Below are 5000 nucleotides of genomic sequence, written 5' to 3' on the forward strand. Positions count from 1 at the left end.
ACCTATTTTCCAGCCCCATCGCAAATACTTACGTTTTCTTTGGAATTTCAAGCGTTGAGTTTACCTGTTTACCTTTTGGGTACAGCCTTGCTCCCAGGGTTTTTACTAAGATTTTTAAGCCTGTTATAGCATATTTTAGATTTTTCGGCTTCAGGGTTATTATTTTCATTGATGATCTCATACTCATTGCAAGCTCTTATGATGAGTGTTTACAGCAACTTGAGGTCTTAAAACAAACTCTCTGTAAATTGGGCTTTACCATCAATGTTGAGAAATCTCAGCTAGATCCTGTCAATGAGATCCTTTATTTGGGTTTCATAATTAATTCCATAGCAATGAGATTGCGGTTGCCGGCTGTTAAGTTAGAGAAGATAGTTTCTACCTGTAAAGCCCTTTTAGCTAAGCATCAACCTAGTGTTAGGGATGTTGCTAAAGTAACTCTGGCTGTTAGTTTCTGCTCTCCCGGCGGTGAATTATCTAGAGATGCATTACCGTTCCTTAGAGTTATGCAAGACCCAGACTTTGTCTGGTAGCCTTGATTATAACACGACACTTTCCTTAAGCTCTCAAGCTCATTCTGATTTACAGTGGGTGATTGAGAATGTTACCCAGTGCAATGGTAGACTGTTTCAGGTTCCGAAAATTGATATTTACATCTAGAGTGCTGCAAGTTTGATTGGTTGGGGAGCTGTGAGCGGTAGTCTGTCTGCATCTGGCAGATGGTCTCAAAGTGAATCCAAACGTCATATGAATTACCTGGAACTTCTAGCATCATTTCATGCTCTCCAGAGTTTTGTGTCTAACTCAAGGTCTATTCATGTTAGACTTGCACTCGACAACTCACTGCAGTGGCCTATATTAATAATATGGGGGGTGTTTGACCCCCCTTATTAGATTCCTTGTCCAGAAGTATTTGGGAATGGTGCAAGTTGAGAGGTTTCATTTCTGCTCAACACATCCCAGGGAAGGTTAATAATCAGGCCGATACCTTATCCAGGGAAATCTCCTCTAATTTTGAGTGGTCCTTAAATGGTGAGGTTTTTCAGGATATTATTTCTCAAACCTTTACTCCAGAGATTGACCTCTTCGCATCTAGGCTTAATGCCAAGACCGTAAAGTTTCTCCTGGCACCCACAGCCAGGTGCAGTGGCTACAGATGCCTTTTCTTTGAGCTGGGCTAATATGAATTGCTATGCCTTTCCTTCTTTTAGTTTGCTTGGTACTAGCCAAGATTCGCCACGACAAGGCCCTAGTTTTGTTAATTGCACCGGTATGGCCTACCCAGAGTTGGTACCCACTTCTGTTACAGTTGTCAACAGTTCAGCCAATCTTGTTGCCTCGTCTAGACAACCTCCTGACTCTCCCTCACAACCCAGAACAGCACCCGCTGAGACACAAACTGCACTTGGCCGCTTGGACGTTATCAGACAAGGGATTTTCAAAGCAAGCGGTTGACATAATCTGTGCATCTTGGACAGCAGGCACTGAGAAACAGTACAAGGGAGTGTGGGACAAGTGGTCTGGCTGGTGTCATAAACGGCAAATTGATTTACTTCAAGCTTCTGTCATCCAGGTTGTGGAGTTCTTAACTGATTGTTATCATGAGGGCAAAGGATACGGTACCATTAACACTTACCGTTCCGCACTATCTACAACCCTTTGTTCCATGAAGGATGATAGAGATTCTCTTGGTTCACATCCCTTAATAGCGAGGTTACTCAAGGGAGTTTACGTCCTCAGACCACCTACTCGAAGGTATTCTTCTACATGGGATGTTTCTAAAGTGCCTGACTATTTAAAGACCTTAGCTCCTCTCCGTGAACTAAGTTTAAAGTGGTTAACTCTTAAGACTGCCATGCTGTGCGCATTATCCTCTGCACAGAGACAGCAGACATTATCTGCTTTAGACCTAAATTTCAGGAAGGAATCTCAAGATTCAATTAGTTTTGTTGTGACTGATCGATTAAAGACTTCCAGGCCGGGGAAGTCTATTGAGATCACATTTTCGTCTTCAGTTTGTGCTTCAATTTGCCCACTTACTGCATTAAAGGAGTATATTTCTCGCTATGAAACGCTTAGGTTTCGCAGTGGACATTTTGTTTCTAAGTTGTTTTTGTCCTTCATTAGGCCATATAACCCAGTGTCCCCTAGGACAATAGCTAGGTGGATCATGTTAGTGTTACAGTCCGCAGGGATTGACACTTCGACATTTAAGGCACACAGTGTAAGAGGGGCTGCCACATCTCTTGCGTTTGTCACAGGCACCCCAGTTGCAGATATTCTTAAGATGGCAGATTGGTCTAGTGAGCATGTTTTTCGCAGACATTATTTGAGAGATGTTCTACAATAGGTCTAGGCCTTTATCTTAATAAATTCCTTATTCTGCTGTATATGGAATTGCGTAGTGTTTTTAGGCCGCGGTTCTTTAAAATCGCATAATTATCCCATAATGCGGAGCATATCGGAAGAGAAATGAAAATTAGACGAGAGGTACTTACCTTGAAGTGTAATTGAAGTTCTCTTGAGATATGTGGAGCATTATGGGATAATGCTTCCCAGCCCTGTCTCTTTTTCCTTTTCAATGTTCCCACCCTTGGTTCTCGTGAGGACCTTGGCCTAAATCGTATTCGCCCTCCAGGAAGAACTGGTTATTACGCCACTTCCTGGGGTTTATATCACTGCTAATTTGCATCTGAATAGCTTTTTTTAAACATGACTGCTGACCAGTAGGTAGGTAGGTAGGAAGTATGCATAATTATCCCATAATGCTCCACATATCTCAAGAGAACTTCAATTACACTTCAAGGTAAGTACCTCTCGTCTAATTTTCATTTTTCAACTCCTTGAGGTCGCCGAAAAGTCGTTAGTTAATTAATTTTTTTTATCGCTAGTTGTAATTGTTCTATTGTAATGTTAACCAATTGTGATTAATTATTAAAATTCCAGCTAACCGTAACGGGAAAAACTCAACCGTTATCCGTAAAAATGCCTAAAATTCAAACGTAAGGCCTAAAAACCACTGCCCCATTTAGACCCTCTTTAAGGGCAGCCGGTTTTTTTGCTGGATATTTGTTCCAGCTATTTTTGGCCGGGTGGCAGAGTTCTTTACCCAGCGTGAGGAGAGTTCACTCCTTTGCCGGTTGGCAGGGTACAAGTGGCCGGTTGCCGGATGGCATCTTGTTCTCGTTTGAGGCCAGATATTGTTATTTTGTTTAGCCGGGTGGCTGAGTTTTTTGTTTCAAGTTTTTATTTTCGCTTGTAAGCGAATTTTTCTCTGCGCTCATCTTTAGATGGGCTCTCTCACGCATGCTTTGTTTTTCCCAACAGCTTTTCTGTAGTAGTTTTTTCGTTATTCTTGACAGGATCTGTTGAAAGCCTCGTGATGTTTGCGGTACCCGTAGAGAACGTATGACATAGCAATTTCTGTCATCACGAGCTTCCTCATCTGTTATATCGCTTTTCGCCATATTGCTTTACAGAGTAAGCATCAGCTACAAGTTTCGCACGAACTGTAGCTGTTCCTTCCCTTTTGCGGGCAGTACGTTTGTGCTTTAGCACTGTGTACGCTAGTTTGATGATTAGTTTTAGTCCTATGTCCTGTGACGTAGTCACATATGTACCAATTGCGTGACTTTGAGATTAAACAGTATGCGATAGGAATCGCTCGGCGTCCGTTCTTGCTTTTGTGTCCCGTTAACATCACAGTTCTATGACTCTTTCACAGGTCATCGTTATGGCAGTTACACTTCCATTGAATTGTAATTAAATGAAATGAAATAAAATACATAAAATGACTGAAGTAATTCATGTCGAAGCTTCCATTGTGAAATGTTAGGGATGCAAATTCGCTCCATTTTGATGGAAGCATTTTCTATGTCTTGGTAAGAAAAATAGCCAGTCGGTGACTGGATGTGGGTATTGAGTGCTTTTGTTGAAAGGAAGTGAACATGAGATGGAATTATCATTTCGCTTCCTCTCTAAGACAGTCATGTAGAGAGTTGTTGGGTGAAAGGAAAAGGGATTGTTTTATTTGGTGAACACGCTACAGTGACTGTGTGAGCCAAAGGGCGGCCTCTGCTGGTGCGACTTCTGGGTGACTCCTTAAATGGTCTTATTGACCCCTGACTTGAAAAAATTGCCTGGAACGCTGCAATTCAGTACCACCCAACTCAGTCTCTTCTGATTGCAAGTTCGAGTGAGGCCTAACACTACTGTGAAGTTTTTGTACCCAATTATTCCATCAGGGGATCAACCCTAGTATTGGAATTGGGCCCACACAAGGACAGAGAAAAACTCTGACCAGGGTGGGATTTGAACCCACGACCTTCGGATTAGATCACCGCTGCTCTACCGACTGAGCTACAAGGCCAGAACGGGAGCTGGCCGTGGGTATGTGAGATGTTATTCACAAGGACAAATTCGGCTCGGCTCAAGCCTAATTTTAGGTAATCGCTAGTTGTTGTCCTTCAGTAGCATTTGGAGTAATGATTGCAAGTTCGAATGAGGCCTAACACTACTGTGACGTTGTGAATAACATCTCACATACCCACGGCCAGCTCCCGTTCTGGCCTTGTAGCACAGTCAGTAGAGCAGCGGTGATCTAATCCGAAGGTCGTGGGTTCGGTCACAAGTCAACAACGGTCGTGTTGCCAGCGCGCGGTCAAATTCAAATGAACCAATCAGAGTTGAGGCTGAAACCATCTTGCGAGTTTCCCTTGTTGACTGCCCGGTCACAAGCCTCTGAGGAAAGCCGAAGAGGTGAATTTTAAGGCAAAGTTTTCGTTCGTCACGAGTCTTTCGGCCGCCGAAACACACGTACTTGGAGTGAAATTTATTGGGCTTTATGGAACTGTTGTTTTTATTGCGATTCGGGACTTTACCTGTTGAGGAGAAAACGATTTGTGGAGTGAGGTCTGGCCGGCGAGTGATGGAGTTACCGGCCTTCCTATTATTTCAGTAACGGCCTTCCGGATCACTTCACTAAACGGCGTCAGAATGGC

This window comes from Montipora foliosa, unplaced genomic scaffold (assembly GCF_036669935.1).
Source record: "Montipora foliosa isolate CH-2021 unplaced genomic scaffold, ASM3666993v2 scaffold_485, whole genome shotgun sequence".
Lineage (NCBI taxonomy): Eukaryota > Metazoa > Cnidaria > Anthozoa > Scleractinia > Acroporidae > Montipora > Montipora foliosa.